At 32.7% G+C, this 22,741-nt stretch overlaps 1 protein-coding gene across 9 annotated transcripts in view; it reads right to left on the minus strand.

Annotated features, from left to right (window-relative positions):
* The window catches only part of LOC129758136 (calcium-binding protein E63-1), a 263,324-nt gene that overhangs the window by 30,365 nt on the left and 210,218 nt on the right, over positions 1-22,741 (minus strand). The gene's annotated exons all lie outside the window — the stretch shown is intronic.

Genomic DNA, 22,741 nt, shown 5'->3' on the forward strand with positions numbered 1-22,741 from the left:
GCCACCTTTTGAGCCTTTAAAGCTAAAAATTATAATTCATAAATTTCAGGAGCTTCAAAATGTCCATATTTTCGTGCCAAAGGTTTCTAGAACTAACAAGAGTAATGATTTTTGTTTGAAAAATTAAAATTGTGTTCAGTGCAAAAGGTAAAACATAAGTTTATAAAAAAAGGAATATTTTGACAAGTGTCGAAAATTTGATTTTGGTTTATAATTTTTTAATTGACTTTTTTTCCTCGTAGTGGTTTTTTGTACGATCTAGGAGTTGATTGCAAAAAAGGTAAAAATCGATGAATGGTCGAATACTGGTACCACAAAATAAAAAGAAAGACCAAAGAATCTTCTGCAATTTTTTTTTGTGGAAGTCGAAATATTTTACGATCATCAATAAAGTTGCTTATCAAAATAGCCACTAAACACTATTAAAAAAAATTCTTTTTGGTTCTCTTCAAAGTAAGAAACTTTCCATTATTCGTGGCGTCGTATCTCCACCACAAGATGACATTCAATTCCTCCAGAAAACAGCCATAGTGCACAAGTATTTGAAAGACAAAGTAAAAATCGATCCTCTTTTGTAAAATATTTCTTGGATATTTATGCCCATCCCTCAAAAGTCTAACTATTGATATTTCTGAAAATTTAATTTTTTCCTTAAAGAATGGCCACCATGACAATTGGCGCCAGGCAAAACTAAATATGTATTACGGTTTAAAAAAAATCATATTGTTTACATTATTTTTTAAACCACTCTGGTTATTTAAGCAGATGAAATACCTACAGTACCGTTCATAATTGTATAGAAATTGGAAGCACGCTCACTGTCACTTCGACTTTGAACTTCCATAACTTTTTACTCTGATAATATTTTTTGATAAAATTTTTTTGTTACATAGATTAACTATCGCATCATTGTATCACAAAATGTAAGCTTTCTGGAGTTTGTGTGGCCTGAGAAACAGTAATTCTACGAAAATCGGACTTTTTGGACTTTTCTCATTCAAACTGCAATATCTCAGAAACTACGCTAAATTTTGTATTGAAATTTTGCAGGGTGATTGTTGAAGTATAAAGCTAGCATGTCTGAAGTTTTCGAAAAGTTCTATCGATGAGATCAAAAGTTACGCGAAGTGCAATATTTCAGTCATGAACTTAGAAATGCGATTTCTATAGAATTTTGGACGAATGTTTCCCTAGGAAAACCATATTCTCTGTTAACAACAAGTAAATCTATTTCCACCAAAAAATCAAAACAATATCGAGAGATTCTGATTTCAAAACACAAATGGATCATTTATTCCATTTTTTTGTTTTCATCATTGCTTTTTCCAGACATTTTTGTCTTGTTAGATGGAAACGGCATTGTTCTCATGAATCGTCCAAAATTCTATAGAAATTGCATTAATAGGTTCATGCCTGAAATAATGCACCTCGCGTAGGTTTTGATTTCATCGATAGAACTTTTTGAAAACTTCAGACATGTTAACTTTATACTTCAACAATCACTGTGCAAAATTTCAATAAAAAATGTAGCGTAGTTTCTAAGATATTGCAGTTAAAATGAGAAAAGTCCTAAAAGTCCGATTTTCGTAGAATTACTGTATCTCAGGCCACACAAACTCCAGAAAGCTAAAATTTTGTGATGTAATAGTGTGATAGTTGATCTTTCTAACGCAAAAAAATTTGATCAAAAATTATCATCAGAGTCAAAAGTTATGGAAGTTCAAAGTCGAAGTGACAGTGCGCGTGCTTCCAATTTCTATACAATTATGAACGGTACTGTATCTTAAGGGTTGTGATAATTTTTTTTATGAATTCGCACTAGAAATAAATAAAGCTTCCAAATGTTTATGCTTTTTTTATTTGAAAATAATTGATAATGAATCAGAAAATGCAATTTTAATATGTATCTAAATTCTGTATTCATTTTCTGATATCCATTTATGTGCCCTGAATCTAATCTCTGTTCCTAAAATATTGGTTGAAGTTTTGGAAACTGCCCTGCTTTAAAATTTATTTTCCAGTAGATTTCTAACCGGGAGTTTCAATTTTTAATGATTGAATAATGACTTGCGTGGACCAAAGCATTGATTTCAAAGTATGAGTCTATTTTTATTTTATTTTATTTACATAGTATTCCGTTTCACGACTATGAGTCTGTAGTTATTAAGAATAAGTTTGTTAATGTTGATTTCTAATCATCAATATTTTTTTCAAATTTGAGTAATGATACAATGTAGGAAGATGGTTTTGGGAATAATTTTCTTTTTCATTGTTCATTTTGGGTACTTCTCGTGCAATTTTAATTTCGAAAACTCCCCTTCCCTCACGAGTGAGTCCTTTGCACGGATAGAAACTGAAGAAATAGTTAAAGAATTTACAGTACAGATCTGTAATTGTAACTTCGTAAGTATGGGAAAAGAAATATCAACCACCAGGAGACCAAATTATGAACCATCAAGTTACATCTGATAACCGGTCGATGGAATAAACTTAAATCTGTTGAAAAAAATACTGATCAAAATAAGCGTGGTTCTAATACGAAACCAACATTGGTCAACATAAGCCAAGGGTATAATTTAAACCCTACAATGAAAAAACCTACCGAGGCGTGAACTAAGGCTGTCAAACTGACCAGGCCGAAAAGAAACGCCATTTTGTTTCAAGTATTGGTGTGAACGGTCACAAAAAAGTGGCGTGTCCCGAAATTGGCCGCAAGTTGTCGGAAAGGGGAAGGGGAAACTTCCGGTTGTGTTCCGGAACCAAGGTGGCGAGGTTTACCAACATTGTAAACGGCAGTAGGTATGCAGCCCATACGGAGGGAAGCACGAAATGCCCCACTCAATTCCCGAACCCAGCACGAACTCGACAAGCGTAGTCCAGGTTCAATCACCTCCATATATTTTGATAATATTTTAGTCCCTAGTTTCTGTTTGTTGATGTTTCTTTTTTTTTATTTATTGTTTTTTAAACAATAATTTGATTGTCCTGCTAGACATTTTTAACATAATTTCACATTTAATTATGTCGGGAATGTCGGCTCTTCAATTCGTTGGAGAGCACGTGAGAATTGCTCACACATGAAATTTAGAGATCGGCAGTTCTATGTTCCAAGGTTTTCACTCGCTGCTCCTTTAACGTCGCGTAGGTCTTTGCCGATCTCATTCCGAAATTCTTTGCTCATTTCTAGTTGCTGGGTTTTGTGTAGCCACGGGCTGTTTTGGGTCCCGAACTCCACTAGAACATTGTTGCACCCCGCACGCTGCCCCTGACATGGAGAACAGACGCGTATGGAGCCCTCTATCTCAGTTAGCATGCAACCATAGCATCCACCGGGGTTAACTACCCGATCTCGGCTATGGTTGCTAGCACCCCAGCCAGCATGGGAAGGTTGAGAATCGAAGTTGTAAGACAAGAGGTGATATGACCACTAGCCGAAGGTTGGGTATCTCGAGTTGCATTCGCCAGCCAATTTCACAAGTAAACGAATATTAAACATATTTTATTTTCGAAACATAAGAAACTGTATTCTATAATATTTTCTATTCAATAATTTTTTTTAAATTTTCGATCTTAAATACATAACTCAATTTATCGATTTTGTGCAGTTAAGATTGTATGCAATTTTGTTGCATATCTACAAGCTGTTGTCCAATTTGTTACAATATACTGGAAATTTGAGTTAACTTTTACTATTCTTCTCGTGACTTCTCAACTTAAAGTGACAAAAGAAGTATTTTGATTTTTTTCCGTTCTCATTGTACTCTCTTGAGCCACCACACAATTTTTCAATTTTCTCAATTTTATAAATTTGTCAAATATAAAACTTGGAATCACGTTCGTTTATTTTCTACAATCGCAATAAGGAAGTCTAGAAAAAAGAAGATTGCCATTACCCTGTTGAAAAATTTTTGTATTTTGGAATTTCGCGAAAAAATAAGCTACTTTAATAAATTTTAAAGTTTTCCGTTCATGGAACAAAAGATCTAGGAATGGACTTCTGAGCAGCTGCTATGATGCGATTAGAAAATTCAGCCACGTCTACCAATTCATTAGGATGAATACTTAGGGCGATTTGTTCTTCGTAAAGTTCCTAGTTAGCATTATTGTAGATCTAATCCCTGCGTTCAATGGATTCAGGCGAGTCCTGCGCTAAACTTATTAGGATCGGGTAGTGATCGCTCTAACAACAATCGGTCATAACTTTCCATCTCAGTTTTGATAATATGGTAGGTTACTGGGTCCATCCGAGTGTGCGTTCCGTCATTTAGGGTGATACGGTCAAAATTTGGTCAAGGGAAAAGGCGTGAAAATCGGTGAAATCGTTTATTTTTTTTTCAAGTTTAATTAGTATAAAATTCAGGAAAAATATTCAGTTAGGCTTCCGCTTTTCCAAATCCGAATTGCAAGGCCTTACGCTTAACCCCTGCCATCAGATTTTGTACAGCCACCTTGTCCACCTTCTTCGCCGTAGAAAGCCAGTTTGCCTTGAACTGCTGCTCGTCCTTAGCAGTTTTTTTGGTCTTCTTTAGGTTCCGCTTGACAATAGCCCAGTATTTCTCAATTGGACGGAGCTCTGGCGTGTTGGGAGGGTTCTTGTCCTTGGGAACCACCAGCACGTTGTTGGCGGCGTACCACTCCATGGCCTTTTTATCGTAATGGCAAGATGCCAAATCCGGCCAAAACAGTACGGAACAACTGTGTTTCTTCAGGAAAGGCAGCAGACGTTTATTCAAACACTCTTTCACATAAATTTCTTGGTTGATCGTCCCGAAAGCTACGAAAATGCTGCTTTTCAAGCCACAGGTACAGATGGCTTGCCAAACCAGATATTTCTTCGCGAACTTTGACAGTTTCATGTGCTTGAAAATATCTGCTACCTTGCCCCTTCCTTTTGCCGTATAAAACTCCTGTCCCGGAAGCTGCTTGTAGTAGGTTGTTTGTATGCCTTGACGTAGGTTTCGTCGTCCATTACCACGCAATCAAACTTCGTCAGCATTGTCGTTACAGCCTCCGGGATCGCGCTTTGGCCGTCGTATTTTGTTTATCATCGCGATTTGGAGTCACTACCTTCTTGTAAGGCGATAGTCCGGCTCGTTTTTTGGCTCGATGCACGGTTGTAGACGATACACCCAGCTTATTTGCGGCATCTCGGAGAGAGAGGTTAGGGTTTCGCTTGAAACTACCGGCAACTCTGTTTGTCATCTCAGCGGCTTCCGGTTTCCGATTTCCCCCCGATCCAGACTTCCTGGTTGTCGACAAACGTTCCTAAGCATTTAAAACTTTTAAAGTAAATAATTTAAAATACACCCTAAGTCGTTTGACCTTTTTTTACATTCCAGAACCGGCTCCGCTAGAGAATTAGTTTTGTTCTAATATGCTTATTTTGGACAATGAAATCAGTGATTTTTTCATGTTAAAAAATTTTGAATGTTCAAATTTCAAAATTCTACCAAAAATCATTTTGCAACTAGTTATATCTCTATTAATTTCTAGTGAAAAAAAACGGGGAGGGTTTAAGCAAAAATTCATCATAAAAGAATGTTTTTTGTGGGGTTAAATAAAGCAATGAATTGAACATGCATTTTATTTCAATCACCTGTCACTAGATCGTTGTATAAATTCTTACAAACTATACGAAATTTGAATCTACTTACGTTAAACAAACTTGTAGAGGAAACGGACCAAAAAAACCATTTTTTAATAATTGAAATAACTGTTTGAAAAACCTCATAAATATGCTCACTTTGTTTACACTTGAGCTCACTATGTTCGTAAATTTCACAGTTGGCAGCAGTGCAGCTGGACTGAAGCGAATCCGTCATAATGACATTTCCCAACCGGTTTAACTTTGTCGGTTTCTAATCGGTTCTTCTTGGACCTACGGTTTATCTTTAAATTCCGTAACAATACATTCATTTTGAATGCACGTATCAATATTATTAGACATTGTATATAGTAAAGGAATACGGATCCCTATGTCAACCCACAAAAATAGTGACGAATAGTTTTAACTTCATTTTTATAAAAAAAAATCATCCGTTTGAAAGATAAGAGAGAAAATGATAAAGATGTCATCTGACAGGGTATCCCAAAGTTGTTTGTCTTTTTACACAAAACATCAATTAACACAGCATGGGCTTTAGGGTGTCCCAAAATTGCATAATGTCTGGGAATCTGGAGGCACACCCTCCAAATGGTAGATTGGGATGTGAAGAACAAACTTTTGTATGGAGCCGACTAAAAAGTATCATGTTGAGAGGTTCCGCCAACGCAATCTTTGAAAAAAGACCACTTTTAAAGTTTTTTTTTTTGTTTTCTACTAGCTCAAGTACTCTTTTCATCAAAAAAGTTACTTTACTGCTTCACCTGCTTCTCATTGGCCTTTGTCACTGTGTTCATTCGCAATCGCATGAATCCAACGAGCTGTCAAAGTTCGTTACCGAGGAGACCCGACGAACCGAGGCAAAGGAGTCAAAAAAGGTAATTTTTATTGAATTAAATGATTTTTTAAATTTTTACATGTAGTTTTATAATTATTTCAGGACAAACCGCCTCTATTGCTGTACCGGATAATTCTACGGTAGCATGATGCGATGGACACCTGTTTATAGTCCCTGGCAATAGCTTGATTGTTATTGCATTTGAATTAAAAAAAATGGACATGGAACGGTAGAAAAAAATCGAACGCAAAATAAGGTAAGAATAAAAGAGAAAATTAATGAGAAAATATTAATTTTTTTCTGTAAGTACCAACGGAAATTGTCTTAAAGTAATTGCAAAGCTTTTATTTGCTTCAAACAGAAACTGCCCGTTTGTCTGTTTCGGATCGTTAAAAAAGCTTAATTTCATCAGCCGTTGAGGGCAGGATCGCTACTATCGTCTTGTAAAAGAACCTATTTTTTTCATTCATGTTAGGAGTATCTAAAGTACTTACAATATTGCTATTCATGTTCCCTGAAAGATTTTATAAAAATTCCGTTCAATTTTTATACATTTCTTTGGTTTTTCATCTTGTTTCCTATCGCGTCGTCTGCGAAATAGGTTACGACTGCAAAAGAAATACGTAGTCGAAAAAGCAAAAATTCAACTGTATTCTATCCTGTTTTGTATTAGAGTTTTTTTTTACAAATTTTCAATCTTGAATGCATAACTCAGTTTATCGATTTTGTGCAATTAAAATTGTATGCAATTTTGTTCCATACAAGCTGTTGTTCTATTCATTACAATATATTGGAAATTTGAGTTATATTTTACTGTCCCCTTTCGTGAGGTCTCAGCTCCAAGTGACAAAAGAAGTATTTAAAAATTTTCCCGGTTTTAATGTACTTTCTGGAGCCACCACAAAATTTCTCAATTTTCTCAATTTTATAAATTTTATAAATTTGTTAAATATAAAATTTGGAATCGCGTTCGTTTATTTTCTACAATAACAATAAGAAAGTCAATCCTGTTTACTTTCAGAATTCTTTCCAATAATAACCGAACGTGAGATGTAAATAATTCAAGAACCTAACATATCATCAAAGTCACTTTGAAGGCACATAAACATACAACTTGTTTATTTTAGATCTTCGTTCTAAAATTATCAAGAGGCCACATTCCGATGATTCAAATTTATACAAGTTTTAAAATCCCAGGATTTTTATCTTCTTGAAATACAATTCCCTTTAAATTAATTTTATTATTAGTGCATCCGTTCCACCAGAATTTTCCACCAACCAACGTTTATTCCTTGATGCTTAACTTGATTTATGGAGCAACTTTCGAACACCAATGTCAGACTCACAAAACAGAAGATGGAAAAAATTCAACTTTCGAATCTATCGAATGAAAACTCTCGAAATACCGCCAGACTGGCTGCTGGTTTCTGGAGTTACATGTAAAAGAAAGAACTATCTCCCTATCCATTTCCGTTCGCCTCCAGCTTCGATCGCGGTGCCTCGAAGCGGAAAGAAAGAATAAGTAGGTAGTTCAAGAATGTCTTCCGGTTAGCCCCACGGTTAGTCTGGTGAAGTGGAATGTTGCGGTTCCACCACCCAGTAAGCGGATTACCGCTGGCACTTTGGATGGACTCGTACCGCCCGCCGCCTGAAGACTTTTCGACGAAGACGCTAGCGGAGAATACAGAATTTATGCGGGGCGACCGGCTTTGAGTGAAATATAGTAACGGTTATGAATTTTCACCTTCTCCTGTCCGAGGGTTTCCGGCGCAACTCTAAAGCAAAAACTGAGCCCCAACAATTGGAAACCGAGCGTGGGAGTTCCGGAGGTGGCAAATTTAATGTATCCTTTCGCCTCGATTGTGCTTTAGATTTTATTGCTGTTTCTGTTGTGTCTACCACAAAAAATATATTTGAAAACATCTATTGACATGACTACGGAATTAAAAGGAGAATGGTTTCAATAGCAAAAAAGTAGGATAGTGAAAAAAAAAGAAAATAAAATTCCAAAATTTATTCCTCATTATTCAGAAACATGATTTTTAATGCAAGCTTCATCTGAACTAAGTTTGCTATCAAATTATGTTGATTGCAATCTTATTCCCAATATCGATCATAAATGTAGATGAATTTAACACGGCTTCTTAGTGTGAATTAAGATTTTTTTAAATTGGATTCTTGAAAACGTTAATGTTGTTTTTGTTACGAGCCTCATTGCATTCCGTTCAATTTAGTTTAAATCTTAAAACACTTTCTGCACAAAATGAGTCTTCTGTTTTAGAGAAGATTTTGAAAAGGAAAAATGAAATTGAGTTTGTTGAAGTTAGTTGACAGTTTTTTGTTACTTTTTCCTCCGATCCTTGAAAACCACTTGCAAAAATGGAAAGATTTTTCAAATTGAAGTTTGCCAAGATGGGTTGTTGGCTAACTTTTCGGAACAGGGAAAGCGTGCCCCTTCAACGGGAAAAATTGGGAGAAATAAATTATAATCAGCCAGCGGCAAATCGTTGAAGAAACCATGATTCTAATTGAACCCTGCCTAAACCTTTCCTAATGGAAAGGGTTCAATTTGGGATGATATTTCTTCCAAACGGCATTTCTGAAGCATTTGTTGGAGGAAGTTTTTTTTTTCCTTTTTGGGGTTGAGTTTGTCAGAAGACGAATAATTCAATTATTCGATGAACAAATAACATTTTCAGCAAATGTTCCAAGAACTCTGAACGTTGAAACGTATAAAATAAAAGTAGTGAATATTTTTTATATGAAAAATTCATTTTTTATGTGATTTTGTTTATTTGTCGCTTAAATTTTGATTTAGTTTTAAATTTTAATAATGGTTACATTCATATTTTTTTTTTCAAATTATTTTTTGTTTCATGACGTTGTTTCATTTCAAAAAGCATCGATGCGAATCATCAAGAATCCAACTTGCTCGATTGAGCAGAAATATGCCGAACGCGGTTTCGCAACTCAATTAAAACAATCCGCCGGAAGTGGAAATTAAGTCCCGCGGCATTGCCAGCCCTTGTTAGAGGCAGAACCAAAAAAATACGAGGAGTGAAATACCAGACCAGAAAAATAAAACCGAACAAACAAAACTTTCTGAACCGTTTTTTATTCATTCACGTTGTTTTATTTTTGATCCTGGCCTTTTGAAATAAAGCTGTTGAGTTATTCGCATAAAAATAAAAAAATTATTGAGGTTTATTTAGCTTAATAAATCTCGAATATTCGAGGATTTTTTTCTTTATAAAAAAGTCATTTAAACATCATGATTTAGGCTGTCGATCAGCCTAAATTCCTTAATAAATCTAAATATAAACTCAATCTTATCTGATTGTCCCGCAAAGCACCAAATTAACACCTGATAATGTTCATGCATTTATCAATGACTTGCTCACAAAAATTGAGGCTGGCCAGAACCTCAGCATGTACGGGCACCATCGCTGATAATATGGCTCCATAATTTATGAATCGACATCATTTTCCGCTGTACAAGACAAAGTAGGAAACGGAGCAAAACGAAAACAGCTAAAATGGCCCATAACATTCCATCCATTTTTCGATCCAGCCAGCTGATTTCGTGGATTCGGACTTTCGTTACAGTACAGAACGATTCAAAGAAAGAAAGAAAGAAAAAAAAGCGAGCGAAAAATTTCCCCCGAAAAATGAAAGCACACCGATGCATGCACGATGCCGTAAATCCTGTGAAAGCTGCTGTGAGATTTATTGCCGGTTTCCGTCGTAAATTTCTGTTCGGCTAGCCAGTGAAGAATAAGCGTGCCGTTTCATTATAGATCCGTACTATACTTTACTTTCCTCCGTCCTTTTTTTGTTTCGGTGGACGACCATTGATGTATCACCACACAAATCCTTTTGACCCTGACACCGTTGTTCAGGATTTTCGCAGCCAAAAATGGTCTTGGTATGAAAATTTTACTAACAAGCTTTAAATGGTTTCATAAATTTTTATTCTAACACAGAAATTATTGGCCCAAAATTTTTTTTTAATAGGAACACTAAGTGGTGGCTCCAGAGAGTAACACGATCCACGTTAAAAAGAATCAATAAAAATATCTTTGGAAAATACTTCTTGAGCCTGGAGTCTTAATATGAAATCTAAAGTATTCGATTTTCCCGATTGATTGGATAACTTGCAACTTATGAAAAAACTTCTTTCTGTTTAGAAAATTTTGAATTGGTCATTAGGTCTGTATAAAACACTACCAATGAGCCTACCTAAATTTACCTATGACACTCATCCATTAATCTCGAAAGCAGACACCTTCATATATGAATGTTTTTTTTTATCTTCTAATAGTGGCTCCAGAGTGATAAAGTGATAAGTGATAAAGTACTGTTCGGCAGAATAGGTTCAGCATTTCCGAAAATAGGAATTAATGTGTTTATTTCCACTTGTATTAAAATAATTCTATTACACGATCGATAACTTTCTATTAGTGTAAATTATTGTAAATTTTGTAAATTTTGTAAATTTTGTAAATTTTGTAAATTTTTTAAATTTTGTAAATTTTGTAAATTTTGTAAATTTTGTAAATTTTGTGAATTTTGTAAATTTTGTAAATTTTGTAAATTTAGTAAATTTTGTAAAATTTGTAAATTTTGTAAATTTTGTGAATTTTGTAAATTTTGTAAAATTGGTAAATTTTGTAAATTTTGTAAATTTTGTGAATTTTGTAAATTTTGTAAATTTTGTAAATTTTGTGAATTTTGTAAATTTTGTGAATTTTGTCAATTTTGTAAATTTTGTAAACTCTGTAAAATTTGTAAATTTTGTAAATTTTGTGAATTTTGTAAATTTTGTAAATTTTGTAAATTTTGTAAATTTTGTAAATTTTGTAAATTTTGTAAATTTTGTAAATTTTGTAAATTTTGTAAATTTTGTCAATTTCGTAAATTTTGTAAATTTTGTAAATTTTGTAAATTTTGTAAATTTTGTAAATTTTGTAAGTTTTGTAAATTTTGTAAATTTTGTCAATTTTGTCAATTTTGTCAATTTTGTCTATTTTGTCAATTTTGTAAATTTTGTCAATTTTGTCAATTTTGTCAATTTTGTCAATTTTGTCAATTTTGTCAATTTTGTCAATTTTGTCAATTTTGTCAATTTTGTCAATTTTGTCAATTTAGTCAATTTTGTCAATTTTGTCAATTTTGTCAATATTGTCAATTTTGTCAATTTTGTCAATTTTGTCAATTTAGTCAATTTTGTCAATTTTGTCAATTTTGTCAATTTTGTCAATTTTGTCAATTTTGTCAATTTTGTCAATTTTGTCAATTTTGTAAATTTTGTAAATTTTGTCAATTTTGTAAATTTTGTAAATTTTGTAAATTTTGTGAATTTTGTAAATTTTGTAAATTTTGTAAATTTTGTAAACTTTGTAAATTTTGTAAATTTTGTATATTTTGTAAATTTTGTAAATTTTGTAAATTTTGTAAATTTTGTAAATTTTGTAAATTTTGTAAATTTAGTAAATTTTGTAAATTTTGTAAATTTTGTAAATTTTGTAAATTTTGTAAATTTTGTAAATTTTGTAAATTTTGTAAATTTTGTAAATTTTGTAAATTTTGTAAATTTTGTAAATTTTGTAAATTTTGTAAATTTTGTAAATTTTGTAAATTTTGTAAATTTTGTAAATTTTGTAAATTTTGTAAATTTTGTAAATTTTGTCAATTTTGTAAATTTTGTAAATTTTGTAAATTTTGTAAATTTTGTAAATTTTGTAAATTTTGTAAATTTTGTAAATTTTGTAAATTTTGTAAATTTTGTAAATTTTGTAAATTTTGTAAATTTTGTAAATTTTGTAAATTTTGTAAATTTTGTAAATTTTGTAAATTTTGTAAATTTTGTAAATTTTGTAAATTTTGTAAATTTTGTAAATTTTGTAAATTTTGTAAATTTTGTAAATTTTGTAAATTTTGTAAATTTTGTAAATTTTGTAAATTTTGTAAATTTTGTAAATTTTGTAAATTTTGTAAATTTTGTAAATTTTGTAAATTTTGTAAATTTTGTAAATTTTGTAAATTTTGTAAATTTTGTAAATTTTGTAAATTTTGTAAATTTTGTAAATTTTGTAAATTTTGTAAATTTTGTAAATTTTGTAAATTTTGTAAATTTTGTCAATTTTGTAAATTTTGTAAATTTTGTCAATTTTGTAAATTTTGTAACTTTTGTCAATTTTGTAAATTTTGTAAATTTTGTAAATTTTGTAAATTTTGTAAATTTTGTAAATTTTGTAAATTTTGTAAATTTTGTAAATTTTGTAAATTTTGTCAATTTTGTAAATTTTGTAAATTTTGTAAATTTTGTAAATTTTGTAAATTTTGTAAATTTTGTAAATTTTGTAAATTTTGTAAATTTTGTAAATTTTGTAAATTTTGTAAATTTTGTAAATTTCGTAAAATATGTAAAATATGTAAATTTTTAGAATTTTGTAAATTTTGTTAATTTTTTCTCAATTTTGTCATTTTTGTCATTTTTGTCATTTTTGTCATTTTTGTCATTTTTGTCATTTTTGTCATTTTTGTCATTTTTGTCATTTTTGTCATTTTTGTCATTTTTGTCATTTTTGTCATTTTTGTCATTTTTGTCATTTTTGTCATTTTTGTCATTTTTGTCATTTTTGTCATTTTTGTCATTTTTGTCATTTTTGTCATTTTTGTCATTTTTGTCATTTTTGTCATTTTTGTCATTTTTGTCATTTTTGTCATTTTTGTCATTTTTGTCATTTTTGTCATTTTTGTCATTTTTGTCATTTTTGTCATTTTTGTCATTTTTGTCATTTTTGTCATTTTTGTCATTTTTGTCATTTTTGTCATTTTTGTCATTTTTGTCATTTTTGTCATTTTTGTCATTTTTGTCATTTTTGTCATTTTTGTCATTTTTGTCATTTTTGTCATTTTTGTCATTTTTGTCATTTTTGTCATTTTTGTCATTTTTGTCATTTTTGTCATTTTTGTCATTTTTGTCATTTTTGTCATTTTTGTCATTTTTGTCATTTTTGTCATTTTTGTCATTTTTGTCATTTTTGTCATTTTTGTCATTTTTGTCATTTTTGTCATTTTTGTCATTTTTGTCATTTTTGTCATTTTTGTCATTTTTGTCATTTTTGTCATTTTTGTCATTTTTGTCATTTTTGTCATTTTTGTCATTTTTGTCATTTTTGTCATTTTTGTCATTTTTGTCATTTTTGTCATTTTTGTCATTTTTGTCATTTTTGTCATTTTTGTCATTTTTGTCATTTTTGTCATTTTTGTCATTTTTGTCATTTTTGTCATTTTTGTCATTTTTGTCATTTTTGTCATTTTTGTCATTTTTGTCATTTTTGTCATTTTTGTCATTTTTGTCATTTTTGTCATTTTTGTCATTTTTGTCATTTTTGTCATTTTTGTCATTTTTGTCATTTTTGTCATTTTTGTCATTTTTGTCATTTTTGTCATTTTTGTCATTTTTGTCATTTTTGTCATTTTTGTAATTTTTGTCATTTTTGTCATTTTTATCTTTTTTTATCATTTTTGTCATTGTTTCGTATATGTTATTTTAGTATATTTTGTCGCTTAAAATGGACTGAACGGCCAGTTGATTTCCTGAATGTCTGTTAGAAAATGATTTTGGATAATCTCGAAACTCATTCTCAAATTGAAAGAATTATAGCGTTTATTTGTCTTCCGCTATTTTGAAGTTTTGAAACATTATTACGCTCACCATCTTCAAAAGCATACACCATCTGGATAATGTATTTTAGTACAAAATTGACGAAACATTTTACCCCACTCATTTTACTACTCTTAATTAAAGAAAGAAAGCAAGTGGGCTACTCGTGTTACTCTTCCAGGGTGTCCTCCAGATTACCCTGCTTAGCGTTGAAGGAAGGAAGTGTAATTTATTTACTAATTTATGGCTCGAGGGCGATCATCGTCGCCAGTATCTGATCCGAGTGCTCTCACTACTTAAATGTAAGAAGGATGGAGATCTGCGTTTCCTCTTTTTCCCCTTTAATCTCGCTTAGGACGGAGTAAACATTTTCCTCAACCACGACCACGACTGCTAAATACTTACGCCACACTGGAAAAGCTCGTGGGTGGCTCACTGGTAGGAAAATGAGCTTAGTGCTGTTGTTGTTATTACTTTTGACACGTAGATTTATGTTTGGCGTCTCTGACCGCTCGCTGCCAGTAAGTAAGTATGTAGTGGGAGCGCACTAATGACGTTAATTTTTACAACGGCTAAGATTTCGTCTATTCTTTCTTGGAATCTCCGATGAAATCAGAGCAATATTTCCATAAATAAATGAGGTTTATTTTGTCACCGTCAGTGGTCGTCTATTTCGGGTGTTGGATTGCCTTTGGCTTTTTACGGGGTTGTTAAGTCTGAGCAACTTGTTGATTGCTATTCGTTTTTTGTTTTGTTTGGGAGAAATGTACGAGGTGAGTATACTCTTCTCAAGTGTAAGTGACACTTGAGTGTATGGAACAAGCACTAAGTTGCTACTTCTTTTTGTAAAATTATACGAAATTTGTTCTAAAGCGATCACTTCAGGTGAGTTATTCATGTTGAAATCTTTAGGAAATTGTCTATTAAATGAGACTTCTTCTAGGCGATGACAATCTTCTATAACAAACAACATTTATTGAATTTGTCGCTCCTAGCTGTTCACAAAACAGGAAAAGGTTTCGCGTTGCTTCCGGCTGTCCGACCCATCTAGCGGAATAAAATTGGTCATTTACGGGACAGTAAACAGAGTTAAGCTTTTCGGTAAATTGAATTTCCAGCAAACGTTGACAAGCGATTGAGAAGAAGTTTCAGGCATTCTTAATACGGTTTCTGCTCTGTCAGTAAGCAGTCTTTTCTCTTCTTTGGAGGGCGCCAAGAATATAAAAATCGAAGAGTACCGAGTAGCGCCATCTGTATGAGTAAGGGGGGATGATTTCGACCATCCATATGAAGTTAATCTAACCTAATATTTTTTCTCGGTTCTGTTCCCAATGGTCGATTTTTCGGCTCTGTGCAGAAATATGTATTTTTCGAAGCAAGTATCACACCGCTGCTGCTAGCTGACTGCTGAGCAACATTATTGGCAGCTTTTCTCGTTTTCGTAGTTGCTCGCTTCTGGTATGATATGGCAGCAGACGGGAAGTGGAAAACTCATGCCATTTTATCACATCTGCGATACCGGCCACCGACGACTACATATGTATATGTACACACGGGCAGAACATGACAGAGCAATTTTCCTGCTCCCGGTACCAATGCTTCCCGAGAGCAACAAATTTTATTCTGTCATGGTCAGCATTCTCCGCTGCTTGCCGCGGAGGGTGCTGCACCACTACCCATTATTGAATTTTTCAAAAAGACGAATTCGATGAACTTCAATCATTTCTGAAAGAACGAAAATCATATTTTTAACTAATGTTGCAAAATTTCGTTGTTTAAAGCACAACTGTATTCAGAGATGGCGATTGATTTCAACACGTGAATTGTTTACTTCTGCTACTGGCTGGACGTTGATGTTGTAAAATAGTTTTAGGTCATCAGCATAGCATAGCTTTGGGCCGTTGAGGAGTGAGAGCGCATCGTTGAAGTAGATTAAGAAGGTGATCGGTCCTGAATGGCTTCCCTGAGGCACACTAGAAAAAGCAGAGAATTGTCTAGAGAAAGAGTCTTCCGTGCGAACTGGTAATTCACGCCCAGATAGGTCGCTCCGGAACCAGCCACAGAAACCCAAGCGTTCGAGCTTTCCGATGACAAAGTCGTGGTTGACTTTTCGAATGCCGCAGACAAATCGGTGTAAATAGCATCAGTTTGAGACTTCAGAGCAAAACCTTCATGCACGTAAGAAGTAAACGTCAGAAGGTTAGTTGTCGTGAAGCGCTAGGGCATGAATTCGTGTTGATCGTCGGACCAATTCGAATAGTTTGGCTACTGCGCGAAAAGCAGAAATTCTTCGGTAGTTGTTGACATCTCTCTTGTTGGCTTTTTTAAACACCGGAAACATGCAAGCTTCCTTTCACATTGAAGGGAATGTAGCTCTGTCAAGCAAAGCATGGAAAATAAGCCTAACAGCAGTCAGCAAAACAGGCAAAATTCCACAACTGCTTCACAAATTGTAACAATTTGCAACAATTGGCACATTTTCACTCTCTCTAAGCATAGGTTTCTCTCATTTTAATTCAAACCTTCTAATGCTCACTAACAAATTGCCACAAATTACCACAAATTCAAACATTGGCTGCACAATTTGTGTGATCATTGACGTATTTTCTCCCTTCAGCTTAGTTCCCCGGTCGCGAGGCTCTTTGGCATTGTTGCTCTTGTACCAACTACTGGAGTCATAATTGGCTCGTGAAGAGTTATCGCCGTGCGACACGGTGTTTATTCGTTATATAAAGTCTGGAAGTCTGGAAACCTAAATAAATGTCTGACAAAAGTCCTGCAAGATCCAGACAAAATCTGGAAGATTAGCATCACTGCGACGAACCGAGTGAACATTACCTCGCACCAGCGTTACCAGATTGTAAACCGCTCAAGCCCGTAGGTTTGACGAAAACCGAAAAATGTATTGATTTTAAATGAAACTTAATGACCTTTTTTTGACCGCCTGGTAGAATTTTCGTTTCTCCGCAGAATCCCTATATTTTTTTCGATAATCCGTATTCAGCAAAAAAATTCTAAAAATATACGGAATCTAAAATGAGGGCGATCTATTCTTTTCCGAGTGTAATGGAAAAAAGATGTAACTTTACACTGTTTTTAATTTATTTTTAAATGCTTTTTTTAAGTGGCATAAAGTTAAGTTCTTTTGGTGTAGCTTTACACTTGCTGATCGAAAAATAAAGTAATCATCTAAAAATACATCTAAAGCAATGAAAAAATGACAGATCAACTGTTTAGGCAGCATTTTGACTCAGGATGATGTTGTTATTTTCCGAACAGTCAAAAAAGTAGTAGCAGTTCACGGTAGTGTAATGAATGTAGAAACCAGAATCGATTCCTGAGAAAGCAATGCGCACGGAATCCTGAACGGATGAAGATAAGGTAAATATAAGAAGGGAAATTTCATAAAATAAATCAAAGATATTGAAAATTAATTTGTTTTTCTTTGTTTGTAGTTACCGGAATCGGGAATGATTGTCCGGAATGGAACCCTAAACAACTTCATATTGGTGATGCTGGCTGGTAAAGTATCACCAGGGTGGTCATCTTAGAGTTTGAAAAATTCCCAGCCTGACGCTGTCCTTGATGATTGTTTGTGATTAATAATTTTAGTTTCAGGCTGTAAGTGAAAATAAATGTTTCATAAAAGTGTTCATTGTTTTTAATAGCCTCGTGACATCCAAATCCTGTATATTTAATCCAAACCAAAAAAATATCCCGAACCAAAATTCAAAAATTTTACATCGTTGTGTATTTTTACACGACGATAAGACGATCCATTTCGTGCATAGTCTTCGATCTAAATTTACACGCCTCAGTAAAATTTTAGATCGTTTCGGATCAAAAAATTACACGAATTTTTCTTGCTGTGTAGGAAATGCTTAAAATCCGTAAATTTCTAGCATCGATTCACAGCTCCAAAATGCTTAAAATCCGTAGATCTGGCAACTCTTCCTCTCAACCTACTTTCGCTCGGTTCCCGTTCCCTGGTACTTGCCACTTTTAGCCACGCCCCGATGTGTTCTCCGATTTATGTGTTCGACTGCTGAACGAAAACTATTTAAATTTTGAATTCGCAGAACCAGAGATGCCAATGTGCCCAATTTTTCAGGATTTTCCAGATTTTTCGAGGCTAAGCCTGACAACCTGATAAGCTATCGGATTTCTTCGATTATTGAATATAAGCCTGATTTTGCCTGATTTTTGCGAATATTTACGTTGCTACGATTGTTATAGATCCTTACGCCTTGCAATGTGGAGAAGGTAGGGAAGGAAGGGGTTTCATATAAATTTTTATGTAAAGCTTAAAACTTATCAACCAATATGGGATTAAATTTAATATGAGAGGGTTTATGGGTACGAAAAAATGGGTATGATTATCATAGACCCACCCCGATTTCCTTCCAGTAGTGGGGCATGGGAATGACAGGGCATGGGAATGAGAACATATCAAGCAATGAGACCTCATTTTAAAAGATAGGTATGAATAACTTGAGGCCCTTCCTTTTCAGGACTGAGTCGGGTAGAAAGAGGCAGGTGTTATCCATATTTTATTTGACATAACTCGAAAACTCTTAGAAAAAAAATGGAGCCAAATGTGGTATGTAACATTTTTAAGGTATAGTCCGTGAGCCCTTCCAGCATTAGAAGGGAGAGAGGGTGGAGAATTTATATCAAATAATTTATTAAAGAACTTATGAAGCTTACAAGAACGAATTTAAAATTTCAAACCTTGAAAACAATTTCTGATAGTTTCTGGAAGTAAGTTCATGTAATCTTTGTATTGCAATTAGAAATTTCAGCTGCATCTCTCATTCTTAGCAGTGAATTTTTATTCATGTTGTAATCTGATTTTGAATCATGCTCGCAAAACAATCAAAATTTGACTAATTTTTATAAAATTTCATTTATTTTTAACAGGTGTAGCATTGCACACTGGGTCAGCTAGTCTTTATATGTAAAAATAAATGTTTGTCTGTCTGTATGTCTGTTCCCTATAGATTCAAAGCTACTGAAGGAAGGGGGGCTCCCTTACAAAATTAATAGAAAGTATGACACAGTTCGGACAATTTTCGTAAACTGAATCTCTGAATCGATCAACGTGAAATTTGGTTTTTATCCGTTTTAAAGACCGGGAATGGTTTCCATAATACTTAAATTTCAAACCCCTTCGAATCCAAAAATGGGGGGTTCAATACAAAATAAACAAAAATATGATAAAATCCTCGAAGGTTTTTTTTGGTAAAAATTGATAAACGCAAACGTTTGGACATAATTGGCGGTGGCTTATTGATTCGACAAATAAATAACATAACCATTATTAAAAAATTTAAGAATATATTGTACTGTAAGACGCTTCATTTTTTAATGAATTAAGATTCTCATATTCAATAAATTCAACATACATGTTAACATGCAGCAAACACGAAAGCCACAAGGATGGTAAAGTGTCGTTAGTAAAAAAATACAAGTTATTAACAAAACCAATGTCTTAGTGTTTTATAAAATTTGGCACACTTTTTGGTTATGAGCTAATTTGCCTGTATTTAAAAACTCCTCCCGCTTTGAAAAGGTGCCGTTTTGCTTTTAAATTTGAAGGGATTATTTATTGTATTGAAGATCCCTTCTATTGTGGCTCCTTTAAACCCTACCAAGTTACGTTTAGACTCAAGACAATCTACAATCTAGAAGCAGAGATGCAATGAAAAATTAAAAAAAAAACTGATTAGAGCTGTCAAATACAAAATTCAATTCACAATTTCATTAATAACTTTATCACCACCCAAAAATCTCTGGATTTGAAAAAATTACAGATAGATATTAAAACTTTTTTAATTTAATTATCCATCACTTGGTATGAGCTTCATCGAAAGCATAATAAATATTTCCCTCATGACTAGTGGCAACTAACATTAAGGCTTCAGAGAAAAAAATCTAAAATAAAAAATAATACAACAGAATTAAATTCAAATTCCATGGAGATACAGACAGTTCAACGAGGAAATTCAAAACCCAAAATAGGGTTCTATTCAGACCCACCATTCAAAGTATCAAATTAAAATCGTACTATCAAATTACAAATGAAATTCAAATACAAAATTTAGTATCAAAGTTACAATCAGAGGAAAGCTGGAATTGCAAAATTCATAATTTAAATCTAAATGTTTATTCACTTTCATTCTTTAAAACACAAATCGTGTTCATGTAATGTTTTGAAATTTTTGAAATGTAATGCGGATTAAAACTTAAAATTAAAAGTAATTTATTTATTTAGAAAAAAAAATCAAAAAAAGGAAGCTTTTGTCAAAAGTTTTTTCTTTTAAGGGGGGGGGGGGGGGGGGGGGGTAGGGTCTAACACTTTCAAAAAATCGATTTTTTTATTTTCTTATTGTAAAACATTTCAAGAATGTTGTGTCAAATTTTCAAGTCAATTGAAGCAAAACTGTAGAAGCTATAGGCCTTTATCTCCTCCTATCTAATACTGCAAGAAAGCAAGAGCAGAAACTTCAAACGCGTTTTTCTCGAAACCACATTTTTAAAGTCCGTGGACATCGTCATTTGAAAAAGTCTTATTCGATTCTTTTCAAATTTGGAACATATTTTCTACATATAAAATACCAGACCCCAACGTTTTTGTTTTTTGTATTTTTTACTTTGGGGAGATTTTACAGGTGAAAAATGGCGGATTTTTTCGTGAAAAATCGTAGTTTTTACTTCAAACAGCCACAAAAATTGAATAAAAAATTGTTTAAGTTAAATAAAAACGTTGGGGTCCAGAAAAACATCTATTAAAAATATTTTGCTCTGATTTTTTGACTTCAGATGATTCTGTGCTGAGATACAGTGTCCACCGCAAATCCTGTTTTCTAAAAGGCATCCTCGAAAGTGCTCCGTCACCGGCTCATTTTTCAATATTTTTCTACGAAAAAATTACTAAATGTTCTTTTAACAATGCTTTGTATAATGCACAAAATTTGAATACATTTGTTTGAACGATAGCTCTAGAAAAAAATCGTGAAAATGGTGTTTTTTTTATACCCGTTAGACCCTACCCCCCCCTTAAATGTTGTCAAGCTACCTTCAAAAACAAAAATAATTCGGAATCGAAATTAAATTTTCAAGACACTAAGTTTCTGTTGGAATAAGATGATATTGAAAATATAGAAATATTCATGTTTAGAGAGTCGCTCAATGAAATTCGTAATTGAACTATGAGGACGTTTTTTTATGATTATAATTTGAGAATGGTAATTATATGCTGAACTAATGGTATTTCCTTTAGAAGAGGATAATTTAAAAAAATGTACATCAGAAGTTCTGATTCAGAATCAAAAGTATGAAACTTGGGCTTAATCAGTGGGAAAAGTTCCAATTCAAATTGGAATAAAAATTCAATAGCGGGACTCAGTTTTTGCAATTAATCCTATTAAGTCAACTACAGTTACCTATTTTTTATCAAAATTAAAATGGGTGTAGAGTGTGTAAACCAACACAAATTCCAATAATGATCGAAAGTCTAAAATAAGTTTTCATTTATTCATACTCATACTTATGCATTTAAAGTGAGCATTCCTGATTTTCTTGTTTCATTAATTTTATTCCCAACAAAGCTCGAGAAAAATAATGATTAAACAGGATTTTAAATGTTTTCCTTCACTTTCTTTATTTTTTCATATTTCTCAAAATTTTCTTTCAAAAACTGATAAATTAATATGGGAGAGTGGGGAATCATGGGCCACTTTTTTTCGTTGTTTCATAACTTCTTTATTATAAAAGATAAAATGAAAATAAAAAATGGTATGGTTTTCTACATTTTCAAGGTATCATAAGGTATTTTTTTTAAATTTTTAATAAGTTATTTTCCCCAGATTCAGACTGTTTTTAAAAAAGCAATATTTTTTTAATTTTGAAAAATGGTGGGGAATCGTGGGCCACTAAATCCAAATTGACCAAATAACATGCAAAGTTTATGAGTTGACACAAACTGTAATTTCATAATTCATTTCGTTATTTTGAAGCAATTTCAGATGATGAAATAAAAAAGAGAGCTGTGTATAATCGAATAGATTCCAAAACCTGGCTCGCGAACGTTTCGGCAAAATTACTTATATAGGATGGACAATATATTTTTCATAACTCTTCATTTGGCATAAGAAAACTTTACAGATAGGGAAAACGTATTTTAAGTTCTGAATGTGTATAAAAACATAAGGTGGTTCAAGATGTGTGGCCCACGATTCCCCACTAGCTATAATGTGTAAATTGGTTGCGTTTGTATGACTTATTGATGTTTCATCAAAAATTCCTTTTGCACGTGAAAGATCATGACAAAACTAAGATCATACGCGTATGAGCATATTTTTGTTATGAACTTTAGGTTCCCCATCAATGCAATAAGCGGGTGCATTTTTAATTATGAAAGTAAATTTATCTAACTTTTTTTTAGTTTGATAAATAAAAGATGCATATGATGCGTATTTAAGTCAGCAACATATAGAAATATATGCTCACGCAAAGCGACGACGATGACAGTTGGTTCGAGATTTTTATCTCAACTCACATCTGAGATATTAAAAGTGGCCCACGTTTCCCCATGGCCCACGATACCCCACTCTCTCCTATATATAGA

The sequence above is a fragment of the Uranotaenia lowii genome, chromosome 3 (genome assembly GCF_029784155.1).
Source record: "Uranotaenia lowii strain MFRU-FL chromosome 3, ASM2978415v1, whole genome shotgun sequence".
In the NCBI taxonomy this organism is placed as follows: Eukaryota; Metazoa; Arthropoda; class Insecta; order Diptera; family Culicidae; genus Uranotaenia; species Uranotaenia lowii.